Source organism: Dipodomys spectabilis, unplaced genomic scaffold, assembly GCF_019054845.1.
Source record: "Dipodomys spectabilis isolate Male_0828 unplaced genomic scaffold, ASM1905484v1 ptg000583l, whole genome shotgun sequence".
NCBI lineage: Eukaryota > Metazoa > Chordata > Mammalia > Rodentia > Heteromyidae > Dipodomys > Dipodomys spectabilis.
Window position 1 is genome coordinate 5726819 of NW_024871260.1, and position 24196 is coordinate 5751014.

Below are 24196 nucleotides of genomic sequence, written 5' to 3' on the forward strand. Positions count from 1 at the left end.
ATGAGATAGTGAAGACTTCTCTTATTACATAAGCCAAAAACTTTTGGGATCAGAAAAGAATTGAGAATATTGAAAAGGTAAGAAAATGTGTTCTTAGAAGCCTTAGCTAAGCGTATTGGCTTCTGCACTGGAGGGAAACCATAACTTTTTCATATAGATTGTCTTAATGTTTTTGCTACCTAAAGTGATTTTACAGAGTCTATTTGGCTCAGTGTATTGCAGAACATATTGAAGACATGAAAATAAATTCCACATCCAAATAAAAGAGTTTTGAAAGAGAAACCATGAAGATATAGTAGTGCAGAAGGCCTTATAGTCCTTCAGCTTTACTAGAAATGAAGCTAAGAAGCTGTGATTAATTGGAAATCAGTCAAGAGCTAAGAGGAGAAGAGAGAAGTAGGACATAGAAGTATTGCCTTTGTAACAGACACTGTAATCCAAGGAATGGGTGATTTAACTCTATTCTTCTCCATACATCTTGTTGAGCAAACGCAAGACCATGAGAAAAATAATCTATTGAAATAATTCTGCAAAGAATAACTTCACTGTTCTCTATATGGTATCTAAGGAGAGTCTTAAGAGAGAAGATAAAAGTGGAGTATTCTTCGGTTTCTTCTAAGCATCTTGTTAGCAAAATATATCTTTGAGGTTAGAAGTGATTGAAGCAAAAAGTGGTGGAGTATTTATTTATTTATTTATTTTTATTTAATGCCCTAAATTTATTTTAATCTACTGCCGTTCAAGAACTGGGTTACATTATCAAGTAAAGCAAAACAAACAAATGAAGAGTTCGCTGGTGTTCCTCAACCCCAAATGATTCACTTTTGAAAATGGAGGTTTCCTTTCTTAGGTCTGTTCCCTGTCTAGATACCCAGGGGTGGGTGCCAATGCTCTCAAGGTAGAGTATTTATTTTTGAGGGCAATTTAGACACGAGAAGATTTTCAAAGTAAAAGAAAAAAGAAAAAAATTATAGCTAAATATTTGTGATTACAGGTTCTTGGACTGGTTTTTTGGAGACAAAGTTTTGCATTACAGTTTATCCTCATTAACATAGATGTTGAGTTTTCGTGGCAACCAAATGCAAAGGGGAAGTTTAATGGACTCACTTGGACAAGTAAACAGTATGATAGAAAATAATGGGAAATAAAATTTAGTGAAATATTTTGAACAATTACTTTGCCAGAACAAAGAAGGAAAGATATAATTCAAAATCACTTGACTTTAATAAAGGTATGAAAAAAGAGTAATGAAGACAGATGAGAGAAAACATAGAGAAATCTTTTCTCTCCAGTGGAATAATGCGTTCTTGATCTTGTTTCTTCCATTCTATCTTCACAACTATCAAGTGTGTCTCATGGCTGGAGTGCCCAGTTCAGACAAAGAGCACTCGCAGATGAAAATATTTGCAGTAGATGTAGGTGCTTTATAACCTTTGACAATGTACTTAATCTGTTCTAAATTCGCCCCTACCCCAAACTGCCCTCTTTGAACAGCTTTGTTTGCTTTTCCCAAGACTGCCCTTCATTAACTGCTTAAAATTTTGATAGGTCATATTCATACTCTCTAGAGATTGCTGTTTGGTTGCGATTTTTGTGTTTTTTGTTTGTTGTTGTGTTTTTTAACTGAATTTCAAAAGGTTGTGCAAGTATGTTACAATTAAATATGTCCATCTAATTATCAAATGGTCCAGGATCAGAGTCACTCCTTCTATCATTCTCAACCAACCCCTTCTCCAAGATTTATTTCAGATTTACCACTTCATTTATTACATGTGTATATTGAGTATTCTAGATATACTTGCCCTTGTTCCATTTTTCATTCATTCTATGTCTTTACTATTATTCCTCTCAGGTTTCAATTTCCTGATAGTCATTCTGTTAAACTGTCTGTTAATATTTTGAAAGGTTTATATACATCCCATGCAGTTTCAATCCCGCATATACATGAAGTGATGTCAGCTTATATTTCCATAATTCATTTGCAAGACTGGAGATGTGAAGCACCTAGACATGATTTTATTCTCATCAATTTGGAAGATTAATCTTTAGTCAACAAAAAAGTTTAAAAATGGCTTAGAATTTATTGTACTAATTTTTATAAATGGCTTTGTAAAATGGTGTGATTATTTTATTTATTTGGAAAAAGAAGAAAACTAAGATTTACTACTATAGAGGTATATGATAGAAATAGAAGACAGATTTTGTGTTTGTCACATCTCTGATGAGTACCCATATTCAAGACTTAAAGTCATATTTCTTACTATGTTAGACAGGGAAAACATAAAACAACAAATGATAAGGCAACTATTAGTGACTTTTTAAAATGTACCTTCTTATGTGATGAAATTTACTTTATTAGCTTATATTTGGGTTTGAAATATGGGATGCTGATCTGTTTAACACATTTCAGGAAGGCATCTACTGAACAACGCCAATGGTGTGGGGGGTAATATTTCTACAATTTAATGAATGGTTGAACTTGTTTGGGATTAGTGCTGGGTAAATAAATCAATTCTATTGTAACTTGCCCCTACATTGAAAAACTTGTAATGTCACTATCATCTACTTGTCAAGTGTTATTCTGGTGAATGTGATTTTAAAATGTTTACTTGAAAAGGACTATACTTTCAGAAGATTAAATGTAGGTTATCATTGGTTTGAGAATGACAACATTTTTATACTACAGAACCAAGTTTTACTGAAGTAACAGTTTTTTGAAGCACTAAGGATCTTTTCAATTAAAGTTTTTCTAAATTATATTTGACCTCTAAGTCAAGCTTTCCTAGCCTTGGTAGACCATGTATGGATCTACCATTCCAGGAAGTATTTTTGGCCTACTTATGCTGGGATGAAATCTTTCATTAATCATTAGGAGAAGGTATTAAAAATAATCTTGTGATATTTGTGATTTTGTTCACTCAAATAGGCTTGTCATCTGTAAATCGAAAGTTTGAATTACAGTACTTTCTCTCATATTTTATGATCTCATCTTTCATTTTAAATTGACTTGCATTTCACAATAGCTTACAGCTAAATCCTGCAAGGAATTAAGGACCTGAAATATTATAAGAAATGAGAAATTGAGAGAGGTCTTCATTTACTTACTGTTGGCATGTTGCATGGGCCTAGGTGAGAAGTCTTGCTCTTGTTATCTGATGATGTAGATACCTGGGACCTGGTATCCTAGGACCCGTGGGTCCTGCAGAAGAATAATAGCTTTTAGACTTCATACAGCAAAATTTTGGTAAAATCAGTAAGAATGCTTCAGAAATATGGAGGAAAAAAGTTTGGGACCAGAGACTTAAAACAATAAACAGAGCCACAGAGTAAAATACTTTATAGATTAGAGGAAAACAATACTGTTTTTTTACCATGTGAATTCAGAAGACCAAGAACACTTAGAAGGTATCACAAATTTATACCGAAGACATTGCATTGATACTTTTTATACTCTAATATTCTAAACCTAATTATTTATATTCTAATCTATTTATGGGAATAAATATCAATTTAGTTGTCAAATTATCATCTAATTCTAGTAAGTTTCACTGTGTGAAATTTAAGATCAACACATATAAATAAAAATATATAAGTATATATGATATAAGAAATTATTTTCCATTGTTCCGTTGTGGTTAGCGTATCAAAGGCAACTCCGTTTTAAAGTATTGTTCCATTATCTCTACCTCAGTTTTTGGTAGAGTTAGATCTAAAGCTTTACCATTTCGAGATTTACAGCCTAGAAGCAAGAGGAAACACTGTGATTAAAACATTACCAATTTAAGGCCTAATATCGAGGAGAAACATATGGACTTGTCCAGGAGCTATGAAACTATTTGTTGATAGAAAGTCAGTAGTGTAAGTTCCTGCCTGGTTGGAATGTAGACAGGCTAGGACATTAGGTAATCATGCATATGAACAATATTTTCACCTTCTTGGCTTTAGCTACTTTTGAAATGTTTGGTATAATAAACAAAGATATTTTAATAAAATATTTGAATATCTGCCTTTAGCTACCAACTCATGGACAAGGTCTAAATGTCCACTGTAGGCTTCCCCAGGAAGAGGGGTATACTCATCCTCATGCCTGTTTTTATAAAATACCTTCTATTCTGAATAATTCGTTCTCAAATGTTCATCTCTCTGTGATCCCTTGTAACTAAGATCAGTTTTGTTCCAGTAAGACCATCTATGCTCTCACGGTAAGATATTCTGGTGGGTCTCTTCCTACATGGAAGAAGGGTAAAGGATCAGGTAGACATTAGTGCCATTGAGACCTCATTTTGGAAATTTTAAGCTGCAGAAATTTCGAAGTAGCTTTTAAGAAGGCAAACTTTGAATCCATTAGCTCCACAAAGCTAACTCAGTTGATAAGTAAGTACTTGAAAAGCCATCACCTTTGGACTTAGCTATAAATGCTTCAAAATATGATCAAATTTAAAATGAAAAAGACAAAATAGTAATTGACAGAAAAATTGCAAATGTGAGCAATCCACCAAACAATATAAGTTTTTTCCACTATAAACAGAAATTTAGAGAAATAAGATCAATAACATTTTTAGGAACAATAAGGGTTCATTGTTACAAATAGGCAACCAAGGATATATGCCTGTATAAAGATTGCATCATTAGCTACTTAAATTTAGAGGATACTACATGCTTCAGCAGCAGGTCTACCAAATGACAACAATACCAAGATTAACATGGCACTTGCACAAGGATAATATAAAAATTTGTGAAGTACTCCATATTTTTCATTTTTCAGATGCAAGAAATGAAAAACAGTTATTAAAAAGTTGATTACAAAAGTACAAGTGTAACAGCACATATAATTCATAGAATTAAAGGTTAGTTTGACATCAGTGTTTAAATCTTCACTTTAGAAAGGCCATTACATAGCATAACCTTTACAAAACTTGAAATTAGATAACATTGTCATCTTATCCCAAAGAAATAAAATACTATAAGGACCTAGGGAAAAAAAGGAATCTTAAACTTTTTCTATATGGAATGCAATTTGAATGGACACATTTATTAATTAACCTATATATTATAAAACAATGTAGAATTCAAAATATTATATCTAGGAGAGAAGGAAATGGATTATGGACATTATACAAACATAGATATACTTTTTTCAGACAAGCACTAGGAATAACTTAAGTTTCTATACTATTCATTTCCACAGATAAGTTAAAATTATTTCTGATTTAAAAAAATCACAAACTCTGCAAATAACATTATAGATGTATACAAACAACTCTTGAATATATTTTGACATCAATGTCATGCAATTCACTTGGAAGAATAACATGGAATCCATGATTTTTTAAAGTAAAATATTGCTGTTGGTTTGCATTGTGAAAATATTTTGTAGGGACATGAATGATGAACTGGCAGTTTTGAAATTTAAGAAACTTAACCAAACCATTAGGACTTTTGGAGGGACACAAAGGATGAACTGGCATTTTTGAAATTTAAGGAACTTAACCAAACCATTACGATTTATGAGAACAATTTGTAAAGCCATTCACAACTTCAAAGAGGTAGTGATACATACTTATCCTTTTGGCAATATCAAATGCAGTTTCTTCCAAGTTGTTCTTCAGACCTTGTTTGATATAATTGTTCAACAGAAGTAGATACAGCAAATCTTTGCTATTTCTATTCCCAGCAGCAAGATGCAAGGTGGTCAAGAGGACTTTAGTTTGGGCATTTGTATCTGCATCATGATGAAGTAAGAAAGAAACCACTCTGGTATTATTCCACATATAAGCACTGTGCAGGGGTGTCCAGCTATTCACAGTTATTGCATGACTGTCTGCCTTGAGCTACCAACTCATGGACAATATCTAAGTGTCCACTGTAGGCTTCTCGATGAAGAGGGGTATACTCATCCTCATCCCAAGTATTTATATGAGTGGCCTTTTTGGAAAGTAGTCTCCGCACTGTAGTAAGCCGATTAATTTCGGCATCCCAAAGAAGAAATTTGCTTGGATCCTTCTCCATTTTTGTCTTGTAATTGATACCATTTCTCACTTTTCATATTGTTCCTTGTCTTCATCAGAATTGCCTAACCAGAGACTTTGAGTACCAGTGGGAATGAAGTGTCAATGAATTTCCCGTATAGTTCACGTTGGTTGAACTGGTCGGAAAAATCCGGTGAATTTTCGGTATGTTTTTTCAGCGTGATTTATTTTCTCTTTTTCCATTTTTACTATTCTAAATTATTCTACCTGGAGAGTAGGGATTGATAGAGAGCAGAAAAAGATTTTGCTCCGTATTCAAAGGTACAGACTGAAAATGTGGACCAGTGGTATCTTCATGTGCAGCTTATTCTAGGAATGAGAAAATAGGAAACAATACCTTATATGTAAATGATTTGGGAAATACCATGAAATAGTGTAAGTGAACTCACTATTCAGCATAAGAGCTTTCTAACAGATCCATAATTCATTGGTACTCAAATTAGAAAAAAAATGTATAATGCAGTAGTAAAATAGAAGTACTTTGCATAACTACTTAAATTCCTTGTTTTTTTAAAAGACACTTGTTTTCATATAAAAAAGTAGGCCTGTTTATTGTCTTTAGGTGAATTTCACTTTTCTTCTTGGAGAATATAATGATCAAAGCAATAGCTCAGAATCAGCAAGGAATAGTTCAGAATCATGCTTCCAGCACAAGTGGATCACCAGTAAGTAATACTCGATACCATTTTCCAAAAAGATTTATCACAGATACAATCAGCCTGCCTTCTCTAGTTACTTTCCTAGCCTGGACCTATTCCTTCATTGCACAGGAAAAGTGTGATTCCACTGATTTCAGTCAGATCTGTTACTAGAATTATAAAGGATTTAGATGTTTTTTTAAATTAGTTGTGGGGTCTGAACTCTGGGCCAGGGCACTGTCCTTGAGCTCTTCAAATCAAGGCAAGTGCTCTACCACTTGAGCCACAGTACCACTTCCAGATTTTTCTGTTTATGTGGTGCTGATTTGGGAAATGGCAGGGCAGAAAGTGAAATGATACAACCGAAAATATAAAAGCAAAACAAATTAGGATAATTATGGAGCAATTATATTATCTATGAGAAACATGAAAGAGAGAGAGGAAAAGAGATACAGTTGTGCAATGACCTATCTAGCCACAAAATCCATGCTTCTGATCGATTTACAGAACAATTTTTTTAAAGAGATGGAAATAGAATTTATTTATTTACTTTAAATTAGTAAACACATTTTTAGTAGCCTACATAAAGAGACATACCTTTGACCAAATTACAGACAAGAATTTTAATCCTTGGGCTGGGAAGGTGGCTCATGGTATAGTGCTTGCCTTGCAGCTTACTAAAGTGTGGAGACTACTTTCCAAAAAGGCCATTCATATGAATACTAGGGATGAGGATGAGTATATCCCTCTTCATAGGGAAGCCTAGAGTGGACACTTAGACATTGTCCATGAGTTGGTAGTCAAGGCAGATATTCATGCAATAACTGTGAATGGCTGGACACCCTGCACAGTGCTTCTATGTGGAACATATTGCAACAGCACGCACACACACATATACACACATATACACACACATCATCAGATTTCTTCCTAAGTATTTTTTGTGTATGTTCTTAAGAAGAAATTTACATTACTAACTTGAATTTCTGACAGGACAAGATCATCAATGTACATCTTGCTTCTATGCTCTCAGTTTTAAATTACTATCTAAGTATGTGCATTAGATTAGTATAGGAAATAGTAGGATCCACACTGGTGGCTCATTTCTTTAATCCTAGCTAATCAAAAAGACAAAATCTGATGATTGTGGTTTGAAATCAGACCAAGAAAAAAAGTCTATTAGATTTTGATTTGAAAGTAACCTGCAAAAGCTAGAAATGGATCTGTGGTACAAGCAGTAAAATGCTAGCCTTGAGAAAACTAAAACAAAAAAATAATTCTGGGACAGAGCCAGGTCCTGAGTTCAAGCTCTAGTATTAGCAACAAACTAATGAATTAATTAATTAACTAAAAATAAATTAAGTGGTCACATGTGGAGTGGAAGGTAAAATGTAACAACCATGGTGACTGGCTTATGTATTATTTTGTAATAAGGCAAATTATCATTTGTCCTAATCACTAACATTTTATTTGAAATTTTTTGTACAATAAACCCTGAATTTGGCATGCGTGTATATGTGTGTGTGCATGTGCACACCTGTGTGTATGTGTATATGTGTGCTTTGTGCTGTTGCAATGTTGCTTGCCAATGTGGACAGGGTGAGGCTTAAAAGAGCTGTTGTTATGTTTTTATTTATCAGTGTTCCATTCTGTCATTTCAGTGGAACCACCCTTCTGTACATTTTATTTGTCAAATGATAACAATATCATTATCAAAGCATTTACACAATTAAGTTAGATAAAAGAGATCACTTTCAGCTCTTAGTATTTGTTAGGTAAGAAGATACACATATAATTAGGTAGTAAGTTATTGCTGTAAGATGACTGTCAGTACAAAATATGTATTTGACCTCTTAAATTGGTTATACTTTTAAGATATACTCGTGGAGTGATTTTGAGTGACTTGATCAAACAGGTATTACTTTCTGGTTATTCCTGTGAAACACAAGGTGGATAAACTCTTTTCGCATTTCTATTGAAAATAACGTTTTTTGTAAGATCGTATCTATTCACACTAATATAATAAACCCCGTATTTTTAAAGTTTGAATATCCCATCATATTGACTGAAAATCAATATTGTGGATATGCTTGTTAGATATATATTTCAAAAATAAAGAAACAAAAAGAATGTGTCAAGTGGCGCTGTAGCTCAAGTGGTAGGGCGCTTGCCTTGAGCTGAAGAGCCCAGGAACAGTGCCCACACCTACAGTTCAAGCCCCACGACCGAAAAAAAAAAAAAAAAGCACGTGTCATCTCCAGATTGTGAATGCATTTGAAGTTGTTTTGTACATACAAAGATTTCTTCATTAATAGTACTTTTGTTGGAGTAATTATCACAAATTTAACAAGTAAGGCTTTTTGAATATCTTTTTGAATATAAATAACATCTCAGAGCGAGTCTTACAATTTCTGAAAACCCTTTGAATATTTTATTATTATTTCAGTTCATTGACTATAGAGCTAAAGACATTTCTGCAATAAGCATTGTTAAAATCTGAAAAAGTAAGTGGGTATATAGGCTTTTTATGCATCATTTTATGGAAAGCCAGTTTTTATGAAACTAAAAGAAATAGAATAAAAGAATGCAAGTGAATTCGGGAAGCTAATTATTAGTATAACTTTGTTTTCTATTAGCATAGTCCTTTGAATGTAGCTGATGCAGTTAAATTATGTCCTTTGTGTCACTGTGCTTCAGTTATTTTTAGAATCTTTGTAGTTATAATAGTGAATTTATAGTATAAATAAAGGTCTTTGAAAATGATTTGGATTAATCTTGTGTTTTGTGTCCTACTCCCAAGAAAATGAGTTATTTTCAAGTATTAATAGTTTATGACTGAATCTTCAGTATCATAAGGAATTTTTAAAAAATGTAGTAGTATTGATGTCTTTTTTTTGAGGGGGGGCGGTGGGTCCGGTAGTGGGGCCTGAACTCTGGGCCTGGGCGCTGTCCCTCAGCTCTTCAGCTCAAGGGAAAAGCTCTACAACTTAAGCCACAGCACCATTTGCAGCTTTTTTCTTTTTGCTTATGTGGTGCTGAGGAATTGAACCCAGGGCCTCATGCATGCAAGGCAAGCGCTCTGTCACTGAGCCCCTTCCCAGCCCTTTATGTCTTTTTAAAGCAATTGTATTCACAAGTTTGAGAATCTTTAATTCATGCTTAGGTCTTGGAGAGTATGATTTTTAACCTCTTGTTCCTAACATTAATGATAGGTCAGACGGCATTTTTGGGTGTATGAAAGGTAAAATATTTTTCTGAGGTCAAAGTTGATTTTTATCAGTCTGGCTTTAATGGCATTTTAAAGTAGTACCTTTCTCTCAAAATATTGGGTATAAAAAGCAATCAAAACACTTCTAATGGTAAACAACTTAGGTGAGCTACAATGTAAAATGATTGGTCCATAAGACCTGCAGTCTCTTTCCATCAGGAATTTGGGAGGTCATTCTTTCAGTAAGACTTTGTTAAATAGTGATAGGGTCCCCAGGCAGTGCAGTGTTGAGTGAAGGGATACAATATGATTTCTACTATTTTGAGGTAGAAATCAAGAATGTTATACTTTAGCAGTTCCTTTCACCAGGGAGATATGCATTGATTATGAATTTTGAGTTTTCATATTACAGTTACCTATTTTCTAACAAAGATAAAATGAAATATTATGCGTGTACACAATAATTCTGAGAATTTCTCCTAGAAATTGTAGATTAAGTGCTGGTATTTTAGTCATAAAATAGAATGAGGTTAATTGATACAGTGGGAGATGGATCTCAGGATAACACTTACCATGTGCGCAATGTTGTACTAGTAATTCCAACTCTGTAGACTTCAGTATCATCATCTGAGAATTAATAATGTAAATAGTTCCACTTTATGGAATTATTGTGAGGATTAAATCAGATACCATAGTTAAAGTACGTGGAAAAAAAAATCAATTAGCATTTGGCACATTCTACCTGTTATTTTATCATTTGATGTATTCTAAGATTTTTACCGTGATTCTATACAGTGTCTCTTTATGATGTGCAATGTAGTGTATTGATATTCATTGCATTGATCACTTTTCTGTCACTATTAGGAAAATGTCTGCAAAGAAAATTTCTTTTTTTTTCTTTTTGTGTCTGGTCGTGGGCCTGAACTCTGGGCCTGGGCGCTGTCTCTCAGCTCTTCAGCTCAAGGCCAGCGCTCTACCACTTGAGCCACAGCGGGACTTCTGGCTTTTTTTTTTCTGCTTATGTGGGGCTGAGGAATCAAACTCAGGGCCTCATACATGCAAGGCAAGCGCTCCAACACTGAGGTACCTTCCCAGCCCTGCAAAGAAAATTTCTCAGGAGGAAACTATTATATTGACTCATGGTTTAAGAGAACGCAGTTTAAGATGTCTCCATTGTTTTTAAGTATATTTTTATTATCTTAACTAGTTGTACAAGGAATTTCCATTCAATAAATCATTTTTAAGTATAATGGATTTTTATATAACTTTTCCCTACCCTTCCAAACCTCACCGCACCTTCATTTTTACTAGTTTCATACTATCTGCATTGAATATACTGTCTTCACTCTCTTCCTCCATAACTCTCTTTATTCCTTCCCTTTGATTTCCCCTCATATCTTCCAAGTGATAATTTCCTGGTATTCATTTTGTTGGATTAAAAATTCAATTTTATAAGAATATACACCTTTTAAATACTCCTCTGCAAATAGCATGCTTTGGTTAATATTGTTGTGTAAACTTGTATAAAGTTCTAGCTTCCAAATATGAGACAGAACATGGGTCCTTTGTGTGTCTGGTTCTGACTCAGTTTACTTAACATTTTTTTAGATCTATCTATTTTTTTGCAAATAATGTAACAATCTTCATAATTGATAGGTGCAATCCAATTGTGTATATATGACACACTTTCTCCAACCATCCCTCTGCCAAAGGGCATCTGGGCTGTTCCCATAACTTGACTATGGTGAATATTGCAGTAGTGAATATGGTTCTGAAAGTTTTTTTACTGTAACCTTTTGGAGGCATTCATCACTATCTTTCTGGGAGCAATCCTGTAACCTGTTTTCCAGAATAAACACATCTTTCCCTTCATCTCCATCACAACGTATTGCAAATCCTCAAAAACACACTACCCCATACAGATCTCAATAAGCTAAAACCACACTGTGCCCATATTCTTTCAATACATTTTTAATAATTGTACATATAATTTAGTGAGAACCTTCTATGTACTTTCCTAATGTGGGAATGAGGGACATCACAACAGAGTAAAAGTAAGATATATGCAATTTAAATAGTTATTATCATATTTAAAATCTTGTTAAGCTGTAACTCATAGCCTCACTTACTATTATTTTAATCTTTATTTGATTATCTCCTAAATTATAACAGGTGAGTTAAATACAAAGGCAAAAAGTGTGGTTTGATTTTGACATTCATGTGTGAGGATGCACAATATGGGCAAATAGATGGATTGGAATTAATAGCAATTATCCATTTTGGTAAAGTAGAGATAATTTTCCCAAACTGATTCTCACAATTCATATTCCATTCAACAAAAAGAAACGTGTAACAATTCCTTTTGTTTTGCACTTTATTAACTTTTGTTTCCATTTTATTTAATAATGAAGGATGATTTCATAAATCTACTGTAGATACAAAAATATGTTAAAATATTTCTATCTGAATGCATTGATACATACATACACATATATGTTACACAGGTTACAGTGCTAATTTATAACTTCTGTAACTGTACAATTTACTAAATTATTAAAAACATCGATGGCTCATGCATGGAATCCTGGTTACTAGGGAGGATAAGATCTGACGATCATGGTTTGAAGGCAGCCTTGGCAGGAAAGTCCATGAGCCTCTTATCTCCAAACAACCAGCAGAAAATCAGAATTGGAACTGTGCCTCAAAGTAGTAGAGTGGTAGCCTTGAGAGAAAAAGCTCAGGACATCACCCAGGCTCTTAGTTCAAGAACTACAATCTACCAAAGAAAATCTATTTAATTTACACCTGTGTAAGCAGAGAATTTCCATCACCCAAATGCACATCCATGCTCATTTGCAAGGTAACTCTGCTTTGTCTGAAGTATCAATAAATATAACTTAAGTAGAAAGCATTGGAACGTGGGTTCATTCTATCTCTCTCATGGATTTTTCTCCACTCAAATACTCAAGTGTTACAATTATTCCAAGTATTTAAAATCATAGCTTTTTTTCTTTAATAACCCTAATATTAGAGTTTGAATTCAGTGTCTTGTGCACCCTAAATGGGTGTTCTTACCACTTTGTCATGTGCCCAGCCCTAAATTATCCTGATTATTTTTTAGATAGAACCTGGCTTCCTACTTGTGTATGACCTTGGCCTCAGTCCACTTCATGTTATTCATCCTGGAATTCAGAAAAACAGGTGCATGGCATTGTGTACACCTCTTTCTGTACAGTCTGGGCTTTAGCCACTGTCCTCACAACAGTGCACTCCCATGTACTCAGGATTTTCATAAGCTTGTCATAGCTGATTATTTTTAACTCCTTGCATTTCCTGCAGGTTCATGAGTACTGAATTAATTTGTGTTTTCTTAGGTTGTTTCGTCTCATTTGAATCTATGTGTTGAGTTCCTCACTTTTCCTTTTGTTTCTTTCCCTCAAGTTCTTATCTAAAGTGCTGGGAAACCAATTCTTCTTTCTCAAGATAGTAAGGGTGAACATTATTTATTTCTAAGCAATTTCAGTAACATTTAAATACCTTCATACATATGAATGGTATACAAAAGCTAAGCGCTGAGAAGGGTGTTTTTATTTTCACGGCAGCCTTTGACATACACTGACAGATTATGAAATATTTGAAGATAATAAAACTACAGATGCATGCCAGGAGGAGAAAAACCTATAATTAATTATTTGACAGAGGCTTCCCGTCTAGTGAAAGAAATATATTGCTTGATGCAGGGTTTCACAAAATCATATTGCTAGGAAGAACCTAAACAATCATCTAATAATACAGACTTGAGAGTGATGAATTGACTTCCTGAATAATTTACTTTTGGGTCAAATAAAAGCAGGCTTCCAAAGAGAGAGTAGACTTTATAGAAACATGATGAATTTTATGTAAATAGGTCCTTAGCTGATTTTGTTAATTTGTGAAGTAATACAGGGGAATAAATTACAGCAAGGAAAATATTAAAGAATTTCACATGGAAATACTCATTTGTGTCTGTGTGCATGCACGTGTGAATACGCACATGCACATGTGCATGTGCTCATGCATGCATTCATCATTCTTGAGGCTTGAAAGTGTCTTGGAACTAAACTTCTGTGCCCAAGGATAGTGGTCTACCATTTCAGCCACTGCTACACTTATGGGTGTTGTTTTTTTTTTTTGAGATAATTGCTTGTATTTTCATGATTGGACTGTCTTTGAACAGTGGTCTTCAGATCTCAGACTCCTGAGTAGCTAGCTAAACTTATTCAACCTCTGAGTAGCTAGTTAAAATTCTGCCTTTCTTCTATGCTTCACTGCTCTTTTATTCTTTTCTTTAGGTATTCACAAGCCTAAGTCATATATATGTCTAGTTGCTTTAAAAAAATACTCTCACTGCTTGGCATCAGGGGCTCCCATGTGTACTCTTAACTACATAGCAGGCTTTAGAAGAGAACTCAAGCCGAAAGTTTACTGAACTTCCTTCTCAGTCTATAGCTGGGTGCATTGGATCATTTCCACCATCCTGTACAATATAGAGACTAAGTTTGGAAAGACTGGGGATCCAGACCAGTCAAGGTAGCAAGCTAGACAAGTTGGTGTGCAACTCTGATGCCATTGATGAAGGGAAAGTTAAAAGGACAGATTAGGTGCATGTTCTTTTGGAAAGGGAACCCCTCTCCTAAAATTAACCACTGATAAGACGCCAGCCTAGCAAGAACAATATACCCATGTTGAAATCCCCAAATTTCCCACAACCAAAATATGTACATACATTAACACCCAAAAACTTAGTAAAATCTGTTCTTTGCTCTAATATCAGCTTTATCTGATTATAATATGATGTGATAGAATACTTTCTTCATTAAACTTATGATAATTTAAAAAGACCTAGAAAATTCTTTCTCACTTATTAAGTGCAAATGAATGGCAAATTGTCTAATTTCTTACATATTTTACTACCACAATAAATTCATCTTATGATTATTATTAATAGTAACATATTCTGATGTATTGCTTTACTTTGTAACAGTTTTTAAACTTTTTGCTTCTCTGCTGAATTTGAAATATTTAAATAATATCATCAAAGTATATTCATTGGGTACTTAGGGCAGTTTTTTTACAGAGTTTTTAACCAATGGCTTCTAAAAATTCTTAATTGGTATATTATTTGGTTTATTTTTAATTTAAATTTAATTTTATTGTAATAGAAATGTACACAGGGGTCACAGTTATATAAATATGGTAATGAGTATATTTCTTAGGGAAGGAACATTGTTATCTCTTCCATAGATATTTGTGTTCACTCAAAACAAGAATTACTGATGGTTTTGCTGTTGCTATTGATCAATGGGTACTTTTGCTTTCTTTGTTCATGCATTTTTATTATAAAATTGATATACAGAGGGCTTACACTTAATTAAGTCAACTAAACAATACACTTCATTTTATTTTCTAAATTTCAAATTTGAGCTTAAATGTTTTCTTTTGTTTCTTTAGGGTAATTCTTTTTGCAGAGTTGTAGGATTAGTTAATTTAATTTTGCATGATTTTTACACATGTAAATTATTCAGATACATATATTTTGCTCTTAAAATATTTAACATGTGACTATTTAAAAATTATTTTCTTAATTTTTATATGGTTAGTGGTTTTAAATAAATTTATTTTCTTATAGTTATGAACATATTTGTCCAGGTAGCAAATACTGTATTTTCAAGAAGCACATACTTTATTAAGAAAGGCTTCATTACCTGGTCACTTTTTGGAAATATTTGTACTTGAATTAAAAAAAAATTTGAGCTCGGCATGGTGATTTGTGGCATCCATTTTATAGCTATGGCGGGAAGTGTAAATAGGGTTTGTAATTCAGGAGAGACAGAAAATAGAAGACCTTATTATAAAACTATTCAAAGTGAAATGATTAGAGATAAGCCATCCATAGTGTTATATAGAGCACCTCGCTATCATATTCTAAATCTTGAGTTAAAACACCAGTAACATCAATCTTTTGTCAAAGTAAAAGTACACATGTTTCAAAATGTTTGTTATTTAAAACTCATTTGCAAAGATTCTCATGTCTTCTATTAATTTCAATTTACTTAATCTATTAAAATCCAAGTATATTGTGACTATTTTATTTCTACTAAACTTTTAAATAGTATGAGCAATATAATGATTTCATATATTAACATACCTTTACTATTTGTGATACTTTCCTCCGTTTAATATGATAATATCAACATTCCAAATGGGTGTATGTGGTGTGTGTATGTGCATGTTTATGTGGTTTCTGTGTGTGTGTGCTTTGTGTGTACTTTGTAATGCTTGCGAGATCATACCATTGCTTCACATATGCTAGGCCAATGTTTGAACACTGAGTTATACTGTATAGTTATAATCCAAATAATGTTTTAAATCATGACTTTTAAACTTTCATTCCTAGTATACTTTTTCAAAATTATGTGTGATAAAGTGTTTTATTGTTATTTTTTGTTTTATTGTTATTTATTGTTATTTTGAATATTTCCACTGCCTTTGCACTTTCAAAGTCTTGTGTTTGTTATTGATAAAGGTTTTACTTTGCTTCTTTTCTCTCTTCATTCTTTTGCCCTTTAGAGATTACCTGTTCTTTCTCTTATGTCTTTGGAAATTAATTATCATATTCTTATTACAATTTCTTTACATTGTAACAGGTATATACAATGCTTTATTTTCTATTTTATTTTTTCCCATTTTGGCTGACTTTTAGTCCAAACTATTAGATAGGCTAAAAAGAAACTTGACTCAGGACACTTTATTTTTCTCCTTCTCTTCTCTGAAGTCTTTCTGTTTTTTGAAACACAGGAGCTCTTATGTGGTCCATCATTCTTTCCACTCTCATTCTCCTCTGTTGTCCAGCTCAAGTTGTTATCATTCAGCTTTATTATGCTACAGCGTTATCTAAATCTTAACTCATTCCTAAATTAATTTTAGTTGTTTCAAGTATTCTCTAAAGACATATCTATATATATTCTATATATAATATCTGAGGTCTTGTGTTTTCACAAGGTACAAAATATGAGTGATTATCAAATATCTAGATATCTCTGCAGAATATTGGTTCATCTGCTCATAAAATCGTATGTAAATTCAAGGAATACAGGTCAGTCAGAACAACCTTTTAAAATGGTATAGCTTAAGCCTTCATACTAGCTTTGAATCTTATTACCATGTTTAGTAGTGAAGGAAACATAGTTCTACAATAAGAGCAGACACATAGAAGAATGTAGCAGATTTGTCAAAAATAAATTCTTAGTTTTATGGTGAATAGATTTTGAAAAGTATCCCATGACTTTATGAAATAAAAATAGAATCATGAATGGGTGTATTGGCACTATTTTCTCTCGAGATTTAAAGAATGATCGTAGACTACTACCTCAATCATTTTTTTGTTTTGTTTTGTTTTTTTTGTTACTCATGGGGCTTAACGTCTGGGCTTAGGCATTGTCCGTGTGCTCTTCAGCTCAACTGCAGAGCCATACCGCTTGAGCCACCGTACCACTACTGGTTTTCTAGTGGTTTACTGGAGATAAGAGTCTCATGGACTTTCCTGCCCAGGCTGGTTTTAAACCACAACACTCAGATCTCCGACTTCTGAGTAGCTAGGATTACAGGTGTAAGCCACAGGCACCGGGCCTACCTCAATCCTTATACAAAAATTTAAAATAAAAAATGATTATCAAACTAAATGTGAGATGTAAAAACCTAAAAAACATAAATGTAAAAATTCATGACATTGGACAGTAAAGGTTTCTAAAACTTTGACGTGGAAAGCATTAGTGGCTAAAGAAAAGCAAGAATAAACTGGATTATATCAAGATAACTTTTCATAATTCAAAGGACACTATAACCGAAGTGAAAACATCCAACAGATGGAGGGAACATATTTGTTAATGCTATAATGTTAATGCTACAATGATTCTGAACCTTAAGCATTTTTATATCTTCTAATTCTATATAAAGTTTTACCTGAATAGGATATTTCTTTAAAGAACATATGTAAATTAATACTCAAGATGAGGAGCATATGAAATAAGCTCCTCTTTAGTATCTAACAAAAAAGAGAAAGAATACTGACTAGTATGACCCTAATATAAAAAGATGACCCAAAATATAGTAATGCATTTGTGGAGAAATTGTTATAATCCTCATATTGATTTTATTTGCATAATACTGCAATCATTTTAGCAAGCAAGTTTTCAAGTCTTCAAAAGGTCAAACAGAATTGTATAGGATCCATTCATTACACTTCTGTAAATGTATTAAAGAGAAGTAAGAAACATGTTTGGAGAGAGAATTGTACTTCATTGACAGTGCACTTGAATAGTATGTGTGTGACCCTGGAAGTAATCCCCAAAAACAAATTTTGAAACGACACTCTATAGAGGATGCATGCTGGACAAATTCCTGTTACAGAATTTTATATCTATTTTAATGTCTGTTCTAAAATTTATAGCATTTCTATTTGAAGAAATGCAAGTTTGTGAAAATTAGGCTTTGAAAACCTATGAAGGTACAATTCACTTCCAAAGCACTAAAATGTATACAATAAAAGGAGATAATATATTGTAAGTTAATTACATGTCATCAAAAAAACTATTGTTAAAAATTCTTCACACAAAATGCAGAATACTTAAAAAGATATTTTTGGTGTTGGCTAAAAACTCTGTAAACTACAGAGTTTAAAACAAAGATGTGATTTCTGTTTATTTTGAGGGGATTTTTTGTCTGTTATTTTGAGTTTATACAGAGATAACTCAATCAAAAGTCCATGTGATAACTGGAATACCTAGGAATTATGTATCACTTATAAGTAATTGATAATCTTTTCTGGAAGAAACTTTTAGCAAAGAACAGAAGACACAAATCTATGCATCTGACATTTATGAAAGCCATACATTACTTGCTTAATCCAATTGCTTTTCTCTAATTTGCTAGGAAACCAAATTATTCTCAAGACATGAGCCAAAAGCAGTGAAAAAGAAAAACAAAATACACAATCATCTTGATTTATTTGTGAAAATAACAAATGAAATAAAACAATTCCACTTAAGGGGCTCCAATATTATTATCAATGAAGCGGTTCCTGAATGCCAACATCGATTGAATTTTTAGAATTTCTGTGAACATATAAAAACTAGAACAAGAAAACAAATATAGTCTTAGAGTGAGCCAGCCTCGCAATCATTTTCTTAATTGTTTTGAAATTACAAAAAATTGATACTCCTTTGCATTGGAAATCATTTAAAAACATTTATCACTTATTATAATTCAAGTAACAAGCAAGAGTAATTTTATATAATGATTAAAATATCATTTTATTACTATTGTAAAATAGAATAAAAGACCAGTCCCAATATTTTACCTACCCATCCTTATTCTTAATTCCTAATCATTACCTAAATATCTTAATCTAAATAATGATGTCTTTAACATAGACATAAATATTGTATACATTTTAACTTAACATTTTCCAAGGGCATATATTCATGTTTCTAAGAAATGTTCACAGCAGTTAAAAGATGCTTTGTAAAATTAATGTGATACATTTTCTTGTTGTGGTTATTGTTTGCAAAGCCTGGGCATTGTCCCTAAGCCTTTTTATGCTCAAGGAAAGCATTCTACAACTTGAGGCACAGAGCTATTTTCTGTTTTTAGTGGTTAATTGGAAATAAGAATCTAAAAAATATTTTTCTGTCTGGACTAATTTCTAATGTAATTCTGAGATCTCAGCACAAGAATAGCTTGAATTAGGGGCTGGGAAGGTGGCTCAATGGTAGAGCGCTTGCCTTGCATTCCTGAGGCCCTGGGTTCGATTCCTCAGCAACACATAAGCAAAAAGAAAAAAGCCGGAAGTGGTGCTGTGGCTCAAGTGGTAGAGTGCTAGCCTTGAGCTGAAGAGCTGAGGGACAGCGCCCAGGCCCAGAGTTCAGGCCCCACGACCAGACCAAAAAAAAATAGAATAGCTTCAATTATAAGAGAGAGTTACCGGCACTTGGTTTGATGAATTAAAAAAATTTGATTATGTTTTAATATTTTTTCACTGTAATGTATATCATTCTACACATAAATTTAGATATATGTATATATTTCTGACAAATAATCTCTAAAAATGTATCTTTCTACACATAATATATATATATAGAGAGAGAGACAGAGAGACAGAGAGACAGAGAGAGGCAGAGAGACAGAGACAGACAGAGAGGACAGACTCCCTCTAAAACTTTTATGCTACTATTTTGACCTTTTTCATTTCAAAGATATATAGTCTGTTTTTCTAAAAGTTTCTTAGAATAAAATAACTAATATTTCAATAGAAAGTAGAGTTTATTACTTTCAAGGAAATTTTAGATATGCATTTGATATAGTAGTATCTTTTACAGTATATCACTTGAAAAATTTATGTTGAAACTCTTAAATATTTGTGTGTAGTGATGGGGAGAGAGGAAGTTAATTAATATTGGTTAGGAATTTGCAATGCTTCGATAATCTATTTCATAATCCGTTATAAGTGCATAGTCAAGCTATCTGATATGGTTTAGTTTTTTGTTTCTTTCTTTGTTCAAAATTTTAATATGGATGCATTCACTGTGGTGACATTAAACTTATTAATAAAAAGACAAATAATAACAAAATCATAGACACAAAGCAGACTTTCAATAATTAGCACTTCTGATGCTAATAATAATTTTGATGAAGATGATGATGATGACCATAGCGTAACATGATAATGACAATGTTTTGATTGAAAAGGAAGAAACTTTAGACATCTTTAAAGCTAGATTCCCACATTGAATTCATAGTAATAAATGACGTTGGATTACATACAATAAGAATAACAAGAGGAGAGATTCAATATCAGGAAATACAGTCACATAAACAGGTAGATACAGTAAAATTCCTAATGTTATTCCTGCATACTCCTGTATACTCACTTTTCTTGGTAGTAATTTTTTTTTTTGTTTTTCTGGGTTTTTTTGTTCGGTTGTGGTACTTGAAATCTGGGCCTAGGCGCTGTCCCTCAGCTTTTCAGCTTAAGGGGAGCGCTCTACCAGTTGAACTACAGCGCCACTTCTGGGTTTCTGGTAGTTTATTGGAGATAGTAGTGTCATGGTCTTTCCTGCCCAGCTTGGCTTTGAACAATGATCCTCAGATCTCAAGCTCCTGAGTAGCTAGGATTAAACGTGTGTGAAGAGCTAAAGTAACTCCATTGTAATATGAAGCCCCTTCAGCAGTGCTGCCCTCAGAGTAACCCCCAAAGAGAGCTGTGCTGTCAAAGAGAAAAATAGTTCTCAGAAAAACCCCACGTTGCTGCCAACCCTGCCCACCCTTAAGGAACAGAACAGTTGCTCAGGTGTTCCAGCAGAAAAAGGGAAGTGTGATCAGGGAGGACTTAAACCCCCTAACGTGTGAACTTACTTGTGTGGAAACCCCCTGAACTTGTGAACTTGCTTGTGTGGAAACCCCCTACACTTGTTTGTTTGATACTATAAAAGCAGTGCTAATTTTGAATTTTGAGCTTGGGGCCTCTTAGCATCACTGGTTACCAAGTGTGCAGAAGACCAAGTTTGAGCTTGCAATAAACGACTTGTTGATGTTTGCATTGATCATAGTCTCTGGTGGTCTGAGAGAGGGGGCATGCGAAATCTGGGCACTTCACTGTGAGCCAGCAGCGCCTGGCTTGGTGGTATTGTTTTTTTAATAAATCAAATAATTTATTTCCACATTTTGATGGACTAAGATATAGTTTTCAACTTATGGTGATTAGTTCAAATAACATTCTCATATAGATACTATTCAAAAACCAATGATATGTTAAGACTATGATCTTCAATACAGCTGTGAACACATGACACAATTTACATAATAGCACTTACATGTGTGTAGTTGTCTTAAAAGACACAGGCCGTAGAGCCAGGAGGTAAAACTTATTTTTATTTCTGCATGAATCAATTTGTGAAAACGGTGGACAAAGGGGTTAGAGTTACATAAGTAAGTTAATGAGTACATTATCTAACGAGCATTGTTACTTCCTCTTTTTGTTTTTCCCCTGTCATCCCTTTTCTCCCCACCACCCCAATTCTCTCCTCCCATCCCCAAGATGTAAAGTTCTTTTTCAACACAGTGTCTTGTTCTTCTCATTTTAACAACGGGTCATACTGTATACTTCTTTCAGCATTTTATTTCCCTTCCGCTCCCCACATTAGAAAAATGTATATGCCAGATGAAGGTCACTGACATCAAATACAGTGGAAAAAGGTTATAGCATTGTGGAAGAAAATAGAAGAGAAACAAAAAATCACATAATACATGTTAGATACATTAAAAACAATAGTAAGAAAGAAAAAAACAAGATGTTTCCCTATTTGGGTGTTAATTTCACTTAACATTGTCTTATCTGGCCATATGTACATGGATAATGTTTTATAAGCCATGGAAATTCCATATTTTCTCGTTACTAAGTTGTCTCTGAAACACGTTACCTCATGTCCAAAATGTCTTTGGGCTATTTCAATGAAGCCAGAAAACACTCATTTTAAGGAACTTTTACTGGAAGTTGAAACTGAATCCAGGAAAGAAATTGACCATAAAGAAATGACAAAGTTCAAGTTAATTTGTGCTGTCGTTTTTACTGTACAAGAAAATAATCCAAGGCTTGAAGGAAACTCTGTCCCTGACTTTTTTGAGTGTGCTCTTTACTCATAAAACTTTTCTGTAAACTTCTACTTGAGAATATTACAAAAGGAGAAAAATATGCCATTTGAAGGCCAGCATAGAAAAAAAGAAATAACATTGTTTTACAGTGTTCTACTTCAAAGACACAAAGACATGGAGTTTTAAAATGTCTTATGCATGGATATTTAACTGCTGAGATGATTCTCTAGTTGCAAAAGTCAGCTGTCCCTTCCTTTATTCTGGTCCTGATTTGGCCATAGCAATAAGGATTACAAAAAGCAGGATCCAGTAGGTATGATCAGCAAAAGGAGCCTCTTTTCAAACCAGTGTTTTAAAGATGTTCTGAAAGAAATATATGAGATTTTTTGTTTGCTTGTTTGTTTATTTAGTTTGTGCCGCTTCTGGGGCTTGAACTCAGAGGCTGGACCCTGTCCCTGAACAGGTGTCTTTCCTGCCCACGTGCCCCCAAAGCTAGTACACTACTGCTTGAGCCAAAATTCCACTTCTGGATTTTTTGGTGTTTAATTAGAGATAAGAATTTGACAGATGCTCCTGCCTGGGTTGGCTTTGAACTGAGATAGTAAGAAAGCTAAGTGATATCAACTGTATGGACTTCTCTTTTGAACCAAGACATATTAGGTGAAGTTTATTATAAAAGTAATATTTGAAAATTTTTAAAAGAAGAGAATATGTCCAGCAAAGAAGCCATAACGTAAATAACTCAGCAAAAGTAGGTGCACTGAATCCTATTGGAAAATTTTTTTCTGCTTGTGAAGATTACTATTGACTTCGTCATTCCTTTTGGGGAAAATTAAAGTCACATTTGTCCTTTTTCTGTTGGTATTAGGGCTTGAACTCTGATCTTGGGCACTTTCCCTCAGCTCTTCAAATCAAGTTGAGTGCTCTCCCAGTTTAGTTACAGCATCACTTCCAGGTTTCAGGTGTCTAAATGAAGATAAATGTCTCATGGACTTTCCTGACCAGGCTAGGTTCGAAATACAATCGTTTGGTCTCAACCTCCTGAATAGCTAAGATTACAGGTGGGAACCACCAGCACCCGGCTCATATTTGCATTTATGTGCACTTAATGAAACTGTACACAAATAATGGAAATTTGAATCAAATGATGACATAACAGCTTTTCAGAAAATTTGAGGTAGCAATAAATATGTCATCCTTTTCCATGTTGTTACATTAATGACTCATGTGATATTGGACTCTGATGTCTGCGTAGGTGGATTTACAATAAATAATTGTTAGTAGAGAAATAGAGAAAAACGGAGATTTTTAGAAAACAAAGGAGATCAGATATGAAAGAACAACATAGAATGAGATACAACTTATCACATAGAGATTAAGATCTAGCCTAAGTGACTTAGAATGCTAAAGGCAATGAGGAATAAGCCTAGTTGATAAATAGCTCTTCAATAAACAAATATGGTTACCTAGAAGAGTTTCTGGTATAATTTAGTAATTATTATTATTTATTTCTTCCTTCTGGATTTATTCCTTCACTTCTATCACAACTATTAATTAGCTGGTGCCTTTTTGGTGCCACAACTGACCAAAAAGATTTCCAAATCTCACTTAGACTACTCTTCTCATTGTGATTA

General features: G+C 33.5%; 1 pseudogene; it reads left to right on the top strand.

The window, feature by feature from the left end:
• The first annotated feature begins 4656 nt into the window (after positions 1 to 4656).
• LOC122100565 lies at positions 4657 to 4755 on the top strand (annotated as a pseudogene).
• The last annotated feature ends 19441 nt before the right edge of the window (positions 4756 to 24196 follow it).